The sequence below is a fragment of the Talpa occidentalis genome, unplaced genomic scaffold (genome assembly GCF_014898055.3).
Source record: "Talpa occidentalis isolate TD23 unplaced genomic scaffold, MPIMG_talOcc4v2.1 talOcc4.4, whole genome shotgun sequence".
NCBI lineage: Eukaryota > Metazoa > Chordata > Mammalia > Eulipotyphla > Talpidae > Talpa > Talpa occidentalis.
Window position 1 is genome coordinate 118,868,351 of NW_023604295.1, and position 21,038 is coordinate 118,889,388.

The 21,038-nt window shown below is 39.1% G+C and overlaps 1 protein-coding gene and 1 non-coding gene across 2 annotated transcripts in view; one reads left to right on the forward strand and one right to left on the reverse strand.

Moving 5' to 3' along the window:
* PSD3 (pleckstrin and Sec7 domain containing 3) overlaps positions 1 to 21,038 on the forward strand; it is a 507,571-nt gene that overhangs the window by 12,166 nt on the left and 474,367 nt on the right. The window lies entirely within an intron of this gene.
* On the reverse strand, positions 8,624 to 8,732 carry LOC119258317 (U6 spliceosomal RNA). The gene has a single exon (XR_005128188.1). It is a non-coding gene; the product is annotated as a U6 spliceosomal RNA (small nuclear RNA).

A 21,038-nucleotide genomic window follows, 5' to 3' on the forward strand; every position in this document is an offset into this window, starting at 1 on the left:
AATGTGTTGTATTAATTAGGACACTTTTGAGAGTGAAAGGGGTGATATCAGTAATTATTCTGAGTCAACAGCTATCAACTGAAGTGATCTGGGCCAAGGGGCCTGTGACTCCTATACGTTGGATGTTATTAAGGAATTGCTCTCACTCTGTTACACGTCACATGTCAGTTACAGATGCACATTGAAATGTTTACAGATGATAGGACATAATGTGTGGGATTTGCTTGCAAACATTACTTCCCAAACTTGTCGGCACACCAGAATAACAGAGAACATGTTAAAACACAGGGCCTTAGCCAGAGAATCCAAGTCAGTAGGGCTAGAGTAGTGTTTTTCTCATTTTTCCTTTTCTTCTTGCTCATGGAACTATTTTTTGGAAACCATTAATAACCCTTGAAAATTTTCACATTCAATGTTCTTCCAAAGAGCAGAAGATACAGATGATGAAAGTTGTGCAAATACTGAACAGAGAGAGGAAAACTTCTTGAAGAGTAGCAATGAGACCTGAAAAAAGATTTAATAATTGAGTACCTGTCCAGACCCTGAGGGAGAAGGAAAGCAGAAAACCTGTCAAGGAGGCCCTAGGAATTCCAAAGACCCTTCTCAGTCTTATAAAACTCACCTGAGTGCCTCCCCTGGTGGTGCAGGTGGTTGAGCGCAGCGATGTGAAGCTGTCTACAGCCTGTGCAGCGCTGGTTCGATCCCAGCTGGCTGGTGAGGGTCCCACATGGCGCAACAGACCTCTCCTGTCGTGCCTGCTGCTCCCCTCAGCAGTGTATTTTGTCAGTCTGACTGTTCTGTTCCCCACTCTGTCTCTGGTGAATCCTATCACCCTCCCGCACATCTGGCCTGTACCCCAGTTCTTGTGTAAATGAATAAATAAATCTTAAAAAAAATTTTTTTTCAAAAGAAAAAATAAATAAAACTCACCTGAGATAGATAGTTGTAAATTTAAAATTTCATTTAATATCACACAGCTCACATATCTTGGTAAAGTTATTTCCAGCTTTCATTAAAAATCCAATGTACTGTTTTTTTTTTTTTTTTGGGAGGAAGTAAACGTTCTGATTTTATCAAGTTCTGGCTGACCTTTAGTTTTCCTTTTTTTTTTTTTAAGACTCAATTTTTAGAAGAATGTGAATACTTCTGATAATTTTTCCAAGAATCATTTACTTACAGTCATGCTTTTAGTTGTAAAGATTTCCAGAAAGTGGTTCTGTGTCTTTCCTTTATTTTCTACTTTTGTATATTCTAAACAATTTCAAGGTTTACATTGAAATAAAACACAGCTCTAATTTAAAATGGAAGTAACTTGGGTGGGAAGGAGTTGATCATGCTAAAGATATTGTATATTGTTTATTCTTTCCTTCTGTCTCCAAATATTTCCATCCATTTAAATCCAAACAAAAGTTGCTGTTTATTCCTTTGTGTTTAGTTTTGCTTCACATTTCTTTTCTGCACTGAGCCCTCACTAATTATTGTGGGAATTTAAGTTGCCCTGTCTACTCAAACACCCAGGTCTGAAATGACATAACACCCATCCTTTAGACACAACATTGACAACTAAGATGCAAAGTTTTCTTTTTCAGGATCTGATGTTTCTTTGGAAACTGAATGGAAACAATAGAGAATCTTTCAGAATCCCATTTCCAGTTGAAAGAGTCTAGGGTTTCTATTTTTCATACCTGTGAATACAGCAAAACCAAACCATCTGTTTTGTTGAATAGCAGATAGGAGAACAGACGACTTGCCATCCTGTGGTTTCGCCTTCATTTATATAATGACGTCACTGTAATCAGTAATACAATCAATGTTTTTCTCAGACTTTGAGAATTGCATGGAGGGTTTATTAAACACAGATTGCTGGGCATCACCTCCAGAGTTTCTGACTCAGTGACTGTGGGGAAGCCCAAGAATTTGCACTCCTAACAAGTTCTCAGGTGATGGTGATGCTGTTTGAACAGGGACTGCATTTTAAGATATTGCTACTCAAAGCTAAGTGTGGTTATTATACACAGTGATTAAAATCAGGTTTTATTTCCATTCTCAGTGTATGCAAGAGAAACTGAAAGACTAATGAGGAAATTTAATATTTTGATGAAGAACACAGATTGAGAAAAATTATATTTTTAGAAACCTATTCTTTCCTGTGACTGCAAAAGTGTAACATAATACATATAAAACACCTGAGGTGAAGAAGTCAAATCATCTTTTGCTCAGTGATTTTCTACTATGGGTATGTCTTTGTCTTTCCTTGCAAATAAACCACAAGATTTGGTGACAAACTAAAACAGGGTTGACCTGGTTGGTGGGTCCTCACTTATATGCTTGTAATTATAGAAGATGACTCAAAGCAAACACTTGGCCAGATATGGCCAGATGCTGTCTATCCTATCCCAGATAGTACTCACTGAGCAGAGACTAGTCATGCATTTGGTTATGACTGTCAAATATGCTCTCTCTCTCTGACCTACCTCATCTGGAAGGCCTCCCTTCACTTTCCAAGTGGGAATTGAGTGCAGAGGTTGCAGTTGCCACCAGGAAGAGCCAAAGAGCCCAGGAAATCCTCCCAGTCTTAGCTTCTCCTTTTCTTCATTATTGGTATCTTTTGTTCTACTTCTATCTTCTTCCTTCTCCCATCCCTCCCCTTTTTAACATATAAAATAGCTATGAATTCAGATGCTGATTATCCAAACCACATGTGAGAAACAATCCTTTTATAGCTATAACCAAAGAGACCTGGTCTCAATTACAGTTTCCAAGTTATTCAGTCTCATTTTTATTCTTTTTGTCTTTATTCTTTCATTTTCAGTCTCAAACTGGAATCTCTATTGGCTTTCTAACAAACTCTCAGGTTACTTTATTGTTCAGCATGTGAAACTCTCAATATAACTTCTCCAAAACATAGTTTAGAATTAGTGATCTGCAAATGTCACATGCACTCACCTTGGGTCCACACTTCCATGGGGACCAGAAAGCTCAGTCACTGAGCAAATAATATTCATATATTTAATGAATATCACTTGTCTTGAGGACTGTGGTTTCTGGCACCCCCTTAATTTTTGTGCCTCTCTCCCCTCCCTTACCCCACTGATGGGCTCTCTAAATGAATTGAACTAGTGAGAAGAAAATAATCAGCTGTGAAGAGGGTGACAGAAAGCAGAGCTCCAGGGCAGGAGGCAGAGAAGGTGTAGGTTTGTAATCAGCACATCTGAGATATAATTATGTCAGATATAAGTGACTCAATGGGACCCATATTAAGGTAATGCAGAAATTCCATACTTTCAAAATATAATTAGAAAGGGTAAGCTTGTATTTAATATGTGGAGTAGGTTGAATGGCAGCCTCCAAAAAAATGTACCCATGTCCTTATAACTGGGACCTGTGAATATGACTGTTACAAAGACAAAAAATGTCTACACAGATGTAATTAAGGATTTTGAGATGAAGAGAGCCTCTTCTTCTTCTTTTTTTAAAGATTTATTTTTATTTTTATACAAGAACTGGGGTACAGGCCAGATGTGTGGGAGGGCGACAGGATTTACCCAAGATAGAGCGGGGAACAGAACAGGCAGACTGAAGAAATACACTGCTGAGGGGAGCAGCGGGTGAGGTAGGAGAGATCTGCTGCACCATGTGGAATTCTCACCTGCCGGCCGGGATCAAACCCATACTGCAGAGGCTGCGGACAGCTTCACAGTGGGGTACTCAACCACCTGCACCACCAAGGAGGCCCGAGATCCTTTTCTTGTACTAGTCTGGAGGCACCTAAATTCAATAACAAGTGTCCTTCTAAGGGTGAAGCAGAAGGAGGTTACACAGATGGATGAGGAGAGGGCCATGAGGAGGAGGCAGAGCGTGGGATGACTGGGATACAGTCAGGGAACACTAAGGAATTCCAACTGCTGGGCAGCAGATGCTGGCAGACAAGTAACGATTTGCCCCTACAGCCATAAAGGGAAACCAAAACCTAAACCTTTTAGGTTTCTGTCCTCTAGAACTGTGAATGAATACATTTCTATTGTGTTAAGTCACCCAGCAGCCACAGGAAATGAATACAGCATGGCAATGCATTGACAAACAATAGCATGGATATTGCAATTTTTATGTGGTGCAGGTGCTACTTGAGGAGTGTTATCATCTATGTACTAAGAATTCTAGAACACTAGGCTGAGAGGAGACCTTATGTAGGGTGACCATGTTAATTTATTGATCAAATAACATTTTTGAAGAAAGAAAGGAAAACTATCAATGATTACATGTGGACAACAGGTGCAAATCCTGGACTAACTGTCCTGTGTAGTTAATGGTCCAAGCCATTCATTTCCAGCAAATTAGTGGCCATTAGTGAGTTTGTTACTAGAACTGCAATCTCAGTTGTTCATTAATTATAGGTGTCCAAGGGGATTGAGTGTAAAAATACAGAAACTCTGTAGTGTTTTTGTTAAGATCGGTTAAAGACATTATACAAAAATGAACAATGATGTAAAAATAAAATAGAAAATACCTAACATTTAAGAAAAATCAGTTAAACAAATGAATACTGCGTCTTTGAAGCAAGAACTTCATGTCGCAAACATCAGTAAACAGACTTATTTATAAAAGCAGAGAATTTGAGTGCTGGGGAAAGAGAGTTTTGAAAGTTGGGAGGACCAGCAGTGCCTGTTTTGGAACTTTGGCAGGCTCTGTGGAAGTTTCCTGGCCAATTCTCCGGTTTCTTCTGAGGCGGTGTAACTGATGCATTTGTTGTGTATGCTCTCTCAGTTGCGTTGTGCATTAATTATTAAACAGCTTGAACAGTTGTTGTATTTGGGCAAGAAAAGTAAAACAGAAATAATTTTTTCTGATATTAAAGATATTTAACTGAATCCATTTAATAGGGAAGAATTAAAACTTCATCATCCTACAACACTGTATGCTTTGTGACATTTTAAAGAGCACAGGCTTGTCTGATATATCCTTATGATTAGATTCAGGTTATACATTTTTGGCAGGAATACCACAGAAGTGTTGTTCTATTAGGAGTAGCAAAATACCTATTTGTCACGTCACTGGTGATTAACTTTACTTGATAAAACTATTTCTGCTGGAGAAATACCTCATCTTTCAGGGAGGTAATTTACTTTTATATATTTTTATGTTTTTGTAATGAAAATGAGGGAGACAAGGGAATCAAAAGTTCAGTTTTATGTAAGTTAAATTTGGGATAGCAAGCAGGCTGTCTCAGATACGAAGATGCAGCTCAGAGCAGTGTTCTCAGTGCAGTACAGTATATTCTAGATGAGGGATGAGTGAGTTGAAGAGAATATAACAGAGAGGAAGTCAAGATGCTTTGTAGAAATATTTTATAAATTTGGTGTGAGAAAGGCAAAATGTTGGGTTTGGTAAAACCCACAGAGACTAAAAGATCAAGAAAGGATTTTTTTTATGTTGGGAAACAAAATCATTAGTGTGATTTGATGGGTGGTATATAGATGGTGCATCAGAGAGAAGTGACAACAGAAAGAAGCACTGACATGAGGATTAAGTGAGATGCTATTTATAAAAGGCCCAGTACAGTGTCTGCCCAAAGTAAGTGCTATGTATTTTTAAAGTTAAATATGATCTTGAACTCACTGTCATTTGCTATCTTCGAATTGTTTTATCTCTGAGCTGTATTCTGAGGTATTCTTTTAGGTATTTCTTCTCCTTAATTATATCTGATTTATTTTTTAACCCACATTTTAGGTTTCCAACTTCAATAACTGTATATCACTTTTAGATCTGTTTAGATTTTCCTTTCTCTAGTGTCCTGATCTTTCATATGGTTTCCATTCCCTCTTTAAACTTTTTAATTATTTAAACATAGTAATTATATATCCTTTCCTAATATTTCAGTTTGGCAGGGAGTACATATTTTCCTGTATATTTATATCTGCTGACTTTCCCCTTGTGGTGATTCATATTCTTTTGTGGTTTGTAACTTTCTGCTGTGAGCTCATCTTCAACCAAGATTGTTTGTTTCTGAGGGTGTCCATGAGCCTGGTTAGGGAAATGTGCCAGCAGACTTGCTATGCATTTTCTTTTGCCAAATGTTCCATGAGTTTCACTAGTGTGGAAAACATCTCTGTGTTAATTTTGCAGTTTATGGTCCCATAAATTAGGACTCTACACTTGTGAGTGACTTAGGATTGGGATTGCATTTCTCACAGGAGGACATTTAGTGTGCATTTATTTGATTTTTATTTTTAAATCAGAGCCTTTTCCAGAGACCAGATTGTAGAGCTTTTCTAGCATGTCTGTCCAGCGGCTTGGCTGTATAAAGCATTGCCCAGTTTCAGCTCTTTACTCTACAGAGGACTAAGACCACATCAAAATGCCCTTCTTGGAATATTAAATCCTGGCCCTGAGGGGCCTAAAATCATGTTTGACATATCTGTGGGTACTAGATGCAGCTTGTAAGCTTACCACAGACCTTTCTTGCTGTTGGTGGTAGTTAGAGAAGGTTCATTTGTTCTTTTACTACTGGCTATGTGTTTACAATTTTTGGTTATATGTTATATTTGTAAAAGGGACAGGGTTTATTTTAGTTCAAATGGCCATATTTCTGGATTAGGAATGTTCCAGAATGTCACTTAGTATAGGTAGATAACAATATATGTAGAAATTTTAAAAAGACCCTGCATGGAGTTTTTCCTGAAGAATGTACAAACAATCCTTTTCTTTAGATTCTCTGTGTTCCACTGCCGGGTTAGACCAGGTCAAGTACTGTGGTTTATAATCAGTGGCAGGAATGCATCTCATTGGACCCCTTGCGGGATTACTCTTTGTGAAATGTGGTTTGACCCAATATCTTTAGCTTGTATAGATAAAATAATAACAGCCTTGCAAAGCTCCCCTCCTCCTTTACTGTAAAGATATTGTAGAAGGCCACGTGATGCCTTCTTCCAGTACTGGGCCTGAATAAGTGGGTTGTTTTTTCATGGAAACTCTGAATTGTGTAACTATTGGTGTTCTCTGTTGCTGCAAATGTCAGGCTTGCATTCTTTTTTATTTATTTTATTTTATTTTATTTTTTTAAAAGATTCATTTATTTATACAAGCACTGGGTACAGTCAGAAGCGTGGGAGGGTGAGAGGATTCACCAGAGCCAGAGCAGGGAATAGAACAGACAGACTGACGAAACACATTGCTGAGGGGAGCAGCAGGTGGCAGGAAAGGTCTGCTGCGCCATGTGGGACCCTCGCTAGCGGCCGGGGATCGAACCTTTGCTGCAGAGGCTGCGGGCAGCTTCGCGGCCCAGTGCTCAACCGCTGCACCACCAGGGTCCTTTTTTATATGGAGAACTGAGTAGTAGTCCATTGGGTATATATACCACATCTTCTCTAGCTGCTCATCTGTCAATGAGCACAGAAGCTGCTGCCATAACTTAGCTGTTGTAAATAGTGCTGCAACGACCATAGGGGTGCATGTATCTTTGCAAATTCATGTTTTTGTGTTCTCCAGATAAATATCCAGAAGTGGGATAGCTGGATTTATATTCTTAATTTTTGTAAAATCTTCATAGGATTTTCCATAGTGGCTGCACCAGTTTACATTATGAGGGTTCCCTTTCCCACATCCTCAACAACACCTGTTGCTTGTCATCTTGACAGTAGTTCTTCTAACTGGTCTGAGGTGATTTCTCATTGTGGTTTTCATTGGCATTTACCTAATAATAAATGATGATGAGGTGTCTTTTCATGTGTTTGTTGGCCATCAGTGTGTTTTCTTTGGAGAACTATCTATTAAGATCCTCTGTCCATTTTTGTTGTTGGGTTGTATGAGTTTTTATATGTTTTGGATATGACTCTCACATCAGATGCATGATTTGCAAACATTTTCTTCCATTCAGTAGGTTACCTTGTTGTTTGAAAGACAATTTCTTTCACCGTGCAGAAGCTTTTTAGTTTAATGTGATGCCACTTGTTTCTTTCTCTTTTGTTTTCCCTTGCTGTTGGAGATGAGTGCATAAAGACATTGTTAAAGGGTGATTTTGGAGAGTTTTCTGCCCACATTTTCTTCTATGTGTTTTATGATTTCAGGTCTTAGATTCAAGTCTTTAGTCCATTTTGAATTAATTTTTGTACATGACGTGAGATAGTAGCCTAGTTTCATTCTTTGGCATGTGGCTCTCCAGTTTTCCCGACACCATTTATTGAAGAGATTTTTTCTTCAATATGCTCTTTGGCTTGTATGCTCTTGGCTTCATATCATAAATTAAGTGTCCACGTATATATGGGTTTATTTCTGGGCCCTCACGAGGGTGTTTTGGATGATATTTATCTTTAAATTGGTAGATTGAGTAACTTGTCCTCCATTATATAGGTGAGTCTCATCCAGAGAGTTGAAAGCCTAAATAGATCAAAAAAGCTAATTGTCTCCAGAATAAGAGAGATTCTCTGTTCTAACTGCTTTGACCTAGAACATTGGCTTTCCCCCTATAATGTACGAATGTGGCTGTGCATATGAAATTTAGGAACCTAGTACTATATACTCTAGTATGGTAGTACTTAACACACCAAAAACTATAATAATTATATTAATAGTTAACTGTACCTAATACTTTCCATGTGCTGGTCACTATGCTAAGAGCTTTACATGAAAACTTTGAGATTGCCTTTTGAAATTTTGGGTGCCATCCTTGAGTAGGGGCCATGCTGGTCTTCTTTGTATCATTCCAGTTTTAGCAAATGTGCTGCCAAAGTGAACACTCCTTTTGAAATATTGGAAAATGATGCAGATGCAGACACCTTACAAAGACCTATATGTATATGTACACATCCAGCAGGAGACTAGAGGAATAGTTGCATCTACTCAGGAACTCTGAAAATAAAGAGATTCTGAGGATTAAGGAGACCATTTTGCCTTTTTTTTTTCAAAGATGAATTTTTTATGCATTCAAGAGCTGGAGTACAGGGCAGAGGTGTGGGGGGGGTGGTGAGAGGATTCACCAGAGACAGAGTGGGGAACAGAACAGGCAGACCCACCAAAGTACACTGCTGAGGGGAGCAGCGGGCGAGACAGGAGAGGTCTGCTGTGCCATGTGAGTTGCTCCCTGGCTGGCCGGGGATCGAATTCTTGCTGCAGAGGCTGCGGATTGTGTCATACTGTGGTGTTTAACCCCTTGTGCCACCAGGGAGGCCCCCATTTTGCTGTTTTTAATTTCATTTTCATTTGGTGAAATCTTAGTTATTGCTAAAGCAACACCAGCCTTGTGGCAAGTCAAATCACTCCATGTATAAATAAAACAAATGCCCAGAGCCCCACACCAGGAATTGTTTCTGTCTGTGCAGGAGAGAAGATCCTCCCACTTGATACCTGCTAACTATCAGCCCTTGTTGTGACCTATGGTCAAACATAGGAAGTAAGTAAAGCAAAGAAGAAAGTTCACATGCCCTGAATATATATTTAATCACATTCCCTGAGAAAAAGATCAGAGATGTTCAACTTTTTGCTGATATGAGATGCTATTTCTACCTGTTCTGTCTGTGTCCTGCCAAGCCTTGGAAGAAAGAAAGTGGGGGTTTCCCACTGTCAGACATCCTTAGCTACCTTAATAGAGAGAGAAAAACACAAATGAAAGACTGTCAAGTGAAATAACACACTATTGAATTGATGAGCCTAAGGTAGAGCACCTAAAATATATGCTCCTAGTCTCTTGCTACTGCTGGAACCTTTTCAGGAAGAGCAGAAACCCCATGCCAGACCCTGGCACAGGGAGTCTACACTATGTTCTTTCCTGTCACTGTGGTCTAGGAGACGTTTACAAATGGTGGACAAGCTCTTGATAGCTTGTCTACATCAAGGCAGACATCAGTAATAGATACTGATATTATTTTCCTAAAATGCTTTTCAACCTAGAGTTCCAAGAAAAGCACTATTAATAAATTAGACTTGTTATTATTTTTACCCCAACTCTCATCTTTCTTTCCAGTTTAACATTTTTCTTTGAGTAGTATCAAGATTGATTGGCTGACCTGGAAAATTGGGCTATTTTATGAGATGACCACATTTTAATTAGGACTTTAATGAAACTCTTTATGCAATAGTCATTGAATTTAAGTATTATATTAATGAAGAAATTTGTCCTTATAATTTAGCATTGCATAAGCCAAGATGCCACTACCACAGAATCATGGTGTGAGGGAAGGGAAGCTACAGGTATGTGCCTGGACACCCTTGTGGAGCCCTAGGAGGAACGCAGTGCAGGTACCTGAACATACTCAGTCATCTTGCTCCTTTCTCAGTTCTGAGTAATGGCATCTCCTTTGGGACATTTCCATAGCCTAATGGAGTTTTACAACACTTGGCCCTAATTATCTTTCACTTTAATTCATTTGATTTAATTTAGGTTATTTTGCCCCAAGATAAGTTATTCATCCTTTACTTTATAAATACACATAGCAATGATTGGAAGGCAGCTGTCACATCGGCTCCCAAATATCACATCCCCTCCCAAATAGGGCATCATGGATGGGGTACCTTGACATAGCAGAGAATTGAGGTATCTGGGCCATGCACTGGAACATTGACTTGGGGCTGACATGAGAGCAGAGACTGACTTACTATGACTCTATTAAAACTCATTCTTTGGGGCTTCCCTCTCTCTCATGGAATTTTTTCAAAATCTTGGCAATGTGTTCACCCACTCAGATTTCCTTGTAAAATATGCCCCCTAAATGAAAAAGAGATATTGTAAGTACTATTGGTCAAGACTTCTGTCTCTGTCTACTTTTGCTTTGCACCTTTATCCTTCCTTCTCCCATTTAAAGGGAAGTTAAATTGGGGATGCATTTAGTTGGGTTAGTGGGATTTTTTTTATGGGGTTTACAGTCACTTTTGTGCATGGTTAAATCATTTCAAGCTGTCCCAGTTAGGGGATCCTATGCCCCTCCACTGATCTGAATACTACACTGACATGATACAGGCTCAGAGGTCATGTTGTGATGAGCATGTATCCAGTGGCAACCACACTCAGATTGCTGGATAATGGAGAAGAAACAAGTAGAGACAGAAAATGGTCTGGAAAATTCATCCAATTATCAGATATCTAAAATGATAGGTAGAAAGCCCATTTTCTATAGAGTTCCCAGTCAAAAGGGAAATGCTCTTCTCTTTGGAGTAGACTCAGTAATTCAGTGTATAAAACAAATATCTGTGCAATATTTTTCTTTGTCGTTGGAAAGCAGTGAGATGGATTGATCAGATCTTTCATATGGTTAAGACAGAAACTTATACCAGCACTTCCTATGAGGGAAACATCATATGCATTTTTTTAAATTTATTTATGCATACAAGAGCTGAGGTACAGGCCAGAGGTGTGGGGGGTGGGATGGGTGAGAAGATTCACCAGGGACAGAGTGGGGAACAGAACAGGCAGACTGACTGAAATACACTGCTGAGGGGAGCAGCGGGCAAGCCAGGAGATGTCTGCTGAGCCATATGGGTTGCTCCCTGGCTGGGGATTGAACTTGTGCTGCAGTGGTCGAATTCAGACAGCCTCATAGATTGCATCTTAACCCCCTGCACCACCAGAGAGGACCCATCATATGCATCTTAACATATAATGCTGGGCCTGAGGTATCTAATATATTTTGTCCTAAAAATGTCTTGTGGTTCCAGAGAAAATGATGTGCCAAGTAGTCACTGACTGACACAATGACCATCAGAAAGCCAGTATTTGGGGCAGAAAAAAAAGCGATTTGATTAAACAGCAACACAGCTCAATGTGACAATGCAGCAATAAAAAGAAAAAAGAGAAAAATAGAAACGGAAATTAGAAAATTGCCTTTGAGTTGCTTTAGTGTAGGTCTTAATTTCAAATTAGTTAAGCTTTATAAATAAATTTATAAGTAAATTTAAATTTATCACTTGTACTAAATTCCAAATACATTAAGAAAGTAATTTAATGGAACCCCTACTTGTATACCAAAAGAAGACTGACAGAGCTTAAAATGTCAAAAACTCTCCTAGCACAATAGACACTGAAAAGAAAAGTTTCTAATAGTTAAAACTCATGGAGATAAGCATGAGTTATTAAAGCCAGGGAAAAAAAAATAGATAATGAAAATGACATAGGAGAATTTAAAAAAGATAATAGAGGTCAGGGCATTGTTAAATGGGAAAGAAAAAAAATGCAGAAGGAGGATTAAAATAAGAATAAAGTAAAATGATTTGCAGTGGAATAGTACAGAAAGGTGAATAGCAGCTCCATTTTGGTGAATTCTCTGACTATGATAAACATTATGATCTCACTTAATGGGTTGTTACAATGGACTAGAATTTAATGAAAACATAGTTGGTTTTCTTCTTTTTCCCATTTTCCAAGGTTAACATTCCAATATTTACCCAGAAACTCAAACAGAACACCCCAGCATACACATGCACATGCACATGCATGCGCGCACGCACACACACACACGTTTTGAAAATAAGTATTCTGGAAAAACATTTCAAGCTGTCATGTAATTCTGGATGACCTGTTCTAGATTGTATGTATCATTTTCTTTGTAAACTATTTCAAAAAGATACTTTCCTTATATCGGGTCACTTTTCAGATTGGATGAATATGCTGAGGACATTGAAAACTCATAAAGAGTCCATAAAACACTAAAAGATGATGTTTATATGGCTCATTATCAATCAAATAGATATTAGACTATGCAGGTATAATGTATTTTATTTTTATTTTATTATTTTATATTGAGGTAGCATTGCTTTACAACCACCAACACATCCATGGTTCTCCATCAACATCTGTTGTGATCCCTCCCCACATTTTCTCACCCCTTCCTTATTCCCACCACCATAGCCTCTACTCTACAGTTGGATTTCTGGGGTATGTTTTGTTCTATATTCCATATATAGCAACACCAACCAATATTTGTCTTTCTCCTTATTTTGCTTAGCAGAACCCTCTCCATTTCTGTCCATGTTATAGCAAATGTCAAGAGTTTACCTTTTCTCATAGTTGAGTAGTATTCCACAGTGTATGTATACAGCATCTTCTTGACCCATTCATCTGTTTTGGGGTACTTAGATAACAACCAAAGAAGAACCCAACCAAAAATAGCTTGGGCATTGTAAATAGTGCTGCAATAAACATAGGAGTGACTATTTCCCTTCAAATTAGTGTTTTTTTTTTTAAAGATTTATTTATGCATACAAGAACTGGGGTATAGGCCAGAGGTGTGGGAGGCGAGAGGATTCACCAGAGACAGAGTGGGGAACAAAACAGGCAGACTGACTGAAATACACTGCTGAGGGGAGTAGCGGGCAAGACAGGAGAGGTCTGCTGCTCCATGTGGGTCACCTCCCTGGCTGGCCTGGGATCTAACTCATGCTGCAGAGGCTGTGGATAGCTTCATAGTTTGCGTCTTAACCCTCTGCACCACCAGGGAGGCCCCAAATTAGTGTTTTTGTGTTCTTCCTGGTAGATACCTAGGAAGGGAGTTGCTGATTATTGTGGTAGATACATTTTGAATATTTTGAGAAACTTCTCTACTGTTTTCCATAGGGGCAGGAACAGTCTGCATTCCCACCAATAGAGTAAGAGGTTTCCTTTTTGCCACATCCTTACCAACACTTGTTGTATAAAGCTTCGATTTAGATTTTCTTTTCATTAATTTTATTTCTCAGGCCATTTATTTGTTTTTATGAGTTTTCTTGTATATCTTTGATCTCTTTTCTCTCTTTTCTTCCATTTTCAAAATTTATCATGGTAAATTTGAACTCTGTGTCCAATAGGAATATGTTCTTTAGGGGTGTGTGTGTGGGATGTTTCCAGAGATTTGTCCTTTTTCTGTGCTGTAGTACTCCTCTGAGGACTCAGGTTGCCATTTGTTGTATTTTCCCATCTCCTCATTTTTGGGTTTTCTATGTATTAAGGGTGCAGAACTTCCACTTTTCCTGTAGATGGTGCTGTATGCAACTTAGGATATAGGTAGGGGGCAGAACAACAGGAGGTTAGCGCACATGGTTAGGTTGTCAACTAGACAGTCTGCCAGGTAAGGCATTTGGACCGCATCGTTTACGTAATGGCTAGCTCCTGATAATTTTTAAATAAGGTATGCCTATGGCCAAATTCTTATTTTGAAAAAATAAAAAGATCAGAGTATGTGCAAACTGAAAGTCTTTAAAATTGTATTAGTCAGAATATACTAGAATGTGCTGCAATAATAAACAAACCCCAAACTTTAAAGGCTTCAAGCACATTAATTTCTGCCTCCCACACCACATGTCCACATGGGTCTACATGAGATTTGTGACACATAATCCCTAGGTATTTCATCTTGTAACTGCACCATCTGGATGGAACACAAGCCTCGTTAGCAACGGAAGAGAGAATTAGTCATGCAGCCTTGCCTAATTGTAGAATTGTTGGGATTGTTGATGAGCAAATGGAATGTTTGGTGAGCCCTGTCTCTGCCATGCCTGTAGAAAGAAAAATTTTTAAATCTATATCAGGCAACGTGAGAACCATGGATGGGATGAGGCGGGGTAGATTTAGCAGCACCTAGAACTTATAGGGCTTGGCTAGGACCATCCAGGCAAGGAGGAATTGGTTCTCTCTATTCCATCCACATGCTGCTTCTCTTTACCACACCTCTGCTCAGAGAAGTGGCTGACTCATCCCTACTAAGTAGTAGTAGATTATTAATAATACCATAAACATTCTAGGTCTAGTTGGGGCAGGAAGGGTATCCATAGCCATGGAGAGATAGAAACCCGGCAACTTTTTGGAAGCAAGAACACCATTTTATCCACTTCCCTTTCATCACAGAGATGTCCTATTTGTGACTGAAAGTAAACCACATGGTCTTTGGATAAAAGAGGGACAAAGAAAGGAGAGAGAGAGAGAAAGAATAAAATACTTTTTCATGGGAAAAAACATAAAAATATGTTAACAGTGGCTGTTTGGAGGCAGTGGGGTGATAGTCTACCTTTGCCCTCTCTTTTATCTCTTTTCTTTCCTATATTTTTACACGTTAAAACTAAATATTATTAGTTTTTTATTATTTAAAGACACCTTGCTTTATTTCAAACACCTTGCTTTATTTTTATATAGGAGTTTTACTGTTTATTCAAACATCAGTTCTGTGAGGTTGACACTTAGGATTTTGATTTAATTTTTTACATTACCCAAGTAGAGAATAACAAATTCAGCAAAGAATTGTGCCAAGTTTTCTGTGAAACTAGTAGTAGACTTGACCAAGGATCTCAGCACAGAGTCTGGGCCACTGCCTGGGAGAATGGGCTGCAGGGGTCAGTATGGAGCCTGGCCTCTATCAGGTCCACTGAGGATGGGGCCTGAATCCTCAGCAACAGAACCAGTCTGCTCTCCTGGGCACAGTTTTTGCCCAGACCTTGAGGACTGAGTCAACATCTGAGTCCCCCATCTGACTATAGAAACTCGTCTTCCCTTTGCCTGTAATTAAATGAAAATGATTATTTAGGAAGGTGATTGATATAACTTATGTTGATACAAATACTTTAAAAAAGCATTTATAAGGAAAAAACCAGATGATAATTATGTAACAATCAGCACTGGAACCAGAGTTAGTAGCACAGAGGCAATACTAATCTGAAGAGACATAAAGGTGAACACTGAAAGGGAAGGAAGTTTGGGGGTTGTCATTTAACTAATGCAAATTATTCTCTTGTCTGAATTCAGCCAGAATGGTAACCTCTGCTTATGGCACTGGTAAACATTCTTTCCGTCTGCATCATTGGAGAGGTTATGCAGTTCTGACTTTCCAGCTGTTTCTAATCAAATTAAATGAAATTTAGAAACATACTCAGAATTGAACCCACACCATCTTCTGACAGTTCTTGCTTGAAGCAGGTCTGGGGGAATGGAATCTTCTTATCACCTGTTTACAGCATATTTATTTCATCCTGTAGAGAGGAAAACATAGTATATGCTCCCAATTAAGCAGAGGTTCTGCTCTGTTCTCTCTCCGACCTTCTGTCCTTTGTAGGTCCTGCTGGCAGGACCATGTGCCAAGCCCAGGAATTAATGGTGTGTTTGATATGGGCCAATCAAATACAATAACTAAAGCCTCAGAAGATAACGAGGTTCTGAACACCAGCCAGAGGCAAAAGGGAATTCAAACAGCAAGGTTAGGAAGCCTTTCTGTAAGGAAAACTGCATTCTGTTGTAACTTTTGACTACAGATGCAAATATCACAAATAAAATACTTGCAATATTTTTCCTATAATATGGTAACAGAGTAAAGTGACAATGTCCATGTGATTCAGTAAAGTGTGGATATAACCGGGAAAAGCACAGGAGAACTGGAGTCCAGTTCCAGATCCTATTTCTTGGCATCTCTCCACAAGTAATGTCACCTCTCTAACTAGCAACCTGCCCATGTTCATAATAGGGAGAGTGATTCTCTTGGTAGGTTGTTGACTCACAAATCCAATAATAAGTAAGGAAACAAAACAAGGGAAATTCCACCAGACAGGAAGGACAGAGCCAGGATTCAACCTCACTCTTCTTGGACACAGAGCTGCAGTGTAATCAGAAGCAGATAAAAGAAAATATTTGCCCTGAGCTGGGATAACAGAGAACTTTTTAGAAATATAAATAAATGAAGAAGCCTTAAAGAAAAATGTACAGATTAAACCACATGAAGTTTTAAACCTTTCATGTAAAAACACTTTTAAAAAATTAAAGAAGTGAATAACAAAGTGAGTAAAACATTCACAACATGTATTAATTAGTTAATATTCTAAGAATATAAAAAGATCCAAGTATTAAAAAGATAGTCAATAAATAAGGCAAAATATATACATTGAAAATTCACAAAATAAGAAATTCATTGGCTAGTAAACAGGTAAGTGAATATTCTAAGACCAAAAAAAAGCATGTTAGGATAGTTTGTAAGTTGGGACAATAATCTTGCTTTGAGAGTCCTCCCCATCACAGTTTTTCTCAGATTCACAGCATGTCCTGAATGCAGCTACTGCTGCCTTCCAGCCCTCTCTCCCGCTGCTCCCCTGCACCTCCTAGTCCAGCCACAGGATGTCACAGACTCACAGCATTCTCAGATCCAACTTTCCTGGTGAGGACTATTTGTGAAATGCTCTACTGAGGCATGACTTTGAATCCTTGTCTCGTGAGGCTGATGATCATCAGTGAGTTATTTAGCCAGAGAGAGCCTACTGGACTGATAAGGGGCCCCAATTAACTGTACTTTATTGTTTCATATTCATTGTGAGGGCATTCTCATAAAGTAGTGAAAATTGTTTATGCAAAAAGCCCAAGAAAGAAAGAAAATCGCTTGGTGGTTGAAGTCAAAGTTGAAATGGAGAGATCTCTGAAATTAGAAGAAAGATATCTTGGAGTCAATGCATTCCATTCTGTAGCAGTTATTATACTATTCACAAATAGAATATTCTAGAAAACTTTCAAATTTATACCTTATGCATGTTAAAGTGTCTACTGCATTACTTTTCCCTGAACTTACGTTCCTATAGGATTTGGTACATCTGTCTTTCCTGTTTTTTTCCCTGTGGCTTCTCTTGGTCACCTCACAGCCAAGCCCCAACAATACTTTCTCTGAAAGTAAATTGGTAGAGAAATGGGTCACATCATCTTTGTATTTTCCTCACACTTTGTAGATGCAAAGTGTCATGTGAAAGTTAAAAGCATGAACTCTGGAGCCAGACTGTCTGGCTCTACCATTTATCAACTGTGTGATCTTGACCCAGTTTCTTAACCTCTCTGCTTCCCAATGTCCTCATCTGAAAAATGGGGATAAACACAGCCCCACCTGGGAGGATGCTTTGAACCATGAATGAGTTCACAGATGTGAAATGCTTAGAACAGTGTCTGACACATACTAAGCCCAGTTTTATTATTCTCCTATAAAACTTCCCAAACTTCATTGTACTTAACTTTTATATGCAAAGCTGGAGTTAAAAAAAGAAAACAAACATTGCTATAACTCAATTGTACAGATAACGTATAGTTTCTTTGATTTGTTTATAGATGTTCTGGGCATCCTACTGAGATGACAATTTGCCACCTCTACCCTTCTTTCTCTGGGTAATAAAGCAACCAATTTTACTCTAGTTTTGCAAACTAAGTTTGAGCCAACAATTTAAATAGTCCATAGACAATGCTGTTGTTGGGATAAAAATGCTTAGATTCTTATTTGCAATTCTCCAAATGCCTACCCAACTCCTCTGGGTTGGAAGGGAGGGGGGATGTCCTGCCTCTGATGGGTGAGTCAGGGTCTCTGGCCCTCTCTAATCCATCTGAGACAGACTCTCCTGGCATCCTGCTGCGCCTGCTGCCACTAAACTTGCACTGGGCTATTTCTCAGTTCAGGAAGACCTAGTGGCTGCTTCCTTCTGCCTTTGCTTCACCAGCTATAGATTCCTCAAAGTTACTGTTATGTCTTCTATCTCCTCTGTTCAGGCTGGTCTATTCCCAGCTTTTCTGCTACAAATTGGCTCTCAATTTAGCATCTTCCCCACCCACGGAGGTGTGTGGAAAGGTTGGGAGGGGTAATGAGGCCCTTCCACTGCCTGCACAAGCTATACTATGCTAGACAGAAACTCTCCTACCCTCATTATTTCCAAGTTCTATCAAATGTGCCACAGCTGCTGTTGACTGTCTTATTCCTACTACCCTTGGGAGCACAAAGGGGGCTTTTCTTCATTTCTTCCTGACTGGCTGTCTCCCTTCCCTGGTCTGGACAGCCAGCATGATGCTTAATATAGCTTTCTTCCCTTCTCATCTCCCTCAATAGTTCCTTCCTTTCAAGCCTATTTTATAATTGAAAAATCCTATTTTGAATGGCAGACTCTGAATGTTAATGCTTGCTTTTCCCTTTGGCATTCAAGCTGCAAGACAAATGAAAAAAGAAAGTCAAATACAGTAACAGTAACCCCTTCTTCCCACATACCCACCCACCCACACTATTCAAAACATCAGTCCCACTGTTTGAGTTGCCCACCGGCCAGCCCTGGAGCCCTGCAGGCACAGACCTTGTCCCTTCCATTGAGCTGGACTTTGCCCAGATTTAAATCCTGCCCCTGCCACTTTCCCTGTGAATATAGACAAGTTACCCAGTCTGTCTGTGTCTTTTTTTTTTTTTTTTAACTCTGAAGTGCAGATAAGAATATTAGCTGTCTCTGGTGAATCCTCTCACCCTCATCCCCTTGCACCTCTGGCCTACACCCCAGTACTTGTATGCATAAATAAATAAATCTTTAAATTAAAAAAGAATATTAGCTGTGAGATTGTTTTGAGGGTTCAGTGACTTAATACATGGAAAGTTTTCAGGATAGTACACGACTCAAAAAATGAGGATCCTTAACATTATTAGCTCAGCACTTCTCCAAAGATGTTTATTCAATAAGTGCTATTTGAAAGACCATAGAACAAGGCAGTAATTAAATTTGGGGTGTAGATCTGGAGTTCTGATTATCAGCACAGAAATTAGCAGAATTTCTTTGTTCCTTAAAAAGAAGCTACTTGTAAGGCAAGTGCTACACTGCATAGTTTTTGCAACCACACATTAAATTCTTACTGGTAGGGAACCAAGGTTCGCCTTTCTTTTACCAAATGCCATATATTTAAGATATTTAACAGAGCTTTTTAGAATATTGGGCTAAGAGAAAGTAAAGATACAATGATAATAGCATGGGGAGAGGTGGCTCTAAAAATCAAATCCTAGGGACCCATTCACCTAGGCATGAGCTGGGTGAGCCAGGTTGAGGTTCCACACTCCTTTCCTTGCTGTGCTGATGCCTTAGCTCCCAGTAAATAATGTTGCTTATTTCTCCAAAGAAAGACCACATAACATTATGATCTAGTTTTGGGACACTGAATTGGCTTATAGAGCCCTTTAATTGCTATATTTAAATGTAAATTACTTATGACTCAGTGAGTAGCAGCAAAATTTCAAGCACTCTTTGAGAAAGAACCTCTTAACATATTTTTAAAATATTGAAATCATTTCTGTTACTCTTTTTAATCCATCATCAGGAAGATGTTTCTGGTCATATTTCTTAAATGTTCCTCAAAATAGTCAATGTAGCTTGGACTTTAACGCTCTAAGAATCTAGACCTTTGAAAAAAAACTTTATAAATGCTGATAGCTAATCTTTGATGCTATAGCCATAAAAATTTATTTATATTTAATTTATATACTCCAAGAAAAATAATATTTTTACTGAAGGTAAAGAGTATTATTTATTTCCAGTTCAATTATCTTAATCCTGGGTTAAATTTTTAAATTGGCATTTGAGGTGGGCATCATTATACATTGACATTTGTATTAATAATAATGTTCACCTCTACCTATATTCCTCCTTTCACCAACAATTGGCCGCTTTTACCTGATTTATCCACCCCTCTCCCCACCTCCCTCTGGCAACCACCTATTTAATTATTTTGTATGTATATATGTTGTGTAGTGACTTTTTGATGTCGTTTTTGGAGTTAGTGTGTTTGGAGTTTGGGGTCCTTGGGTTCACTCTGGGAACGGTTTCACCAGAGCTCCCCTTTCAGCGACACGATGGGTTTCCCAGGCGAGGTTCTCCACGAGACAGCAACGTTATAGTTTAAAAGAGCAGGTTTATTAGAGAAAGGGACAGAAGAGTAAAGGACACCTGCATAGACACAAGGGGGCAGAAAGAGCTGCCCCAAAAGGGGCGGGTTTGCTGAGAGAGGCCTGCATGGTTGCAGGAGGGTGGCCTTGAGTAGAGCTGCCTCCTCTGAAGGGAGGTCAGTGAAGAGAAGCCCCAGCAGGAAGAGGTCACCAGCAGGCAGGAAGCTGCTGCCCTTCAGAGAGAGCCGGTGGAAAGAAGCCCCTGCATAGTCACAGGTGGGCAGAAGGACTGCTACCTCTTCCTGGGGCCAGCATTAGGTTTTATCATCTTCTTTCAGTAGGGAGGGGCTCATCTTTGTGGGTGGATGGTTTGTTCCTTCATCTCCATATCTTCACCTTCAGGTCATGCTCCTGACACTCCCTACAGCAGTCTGATAGTTTCTAGAT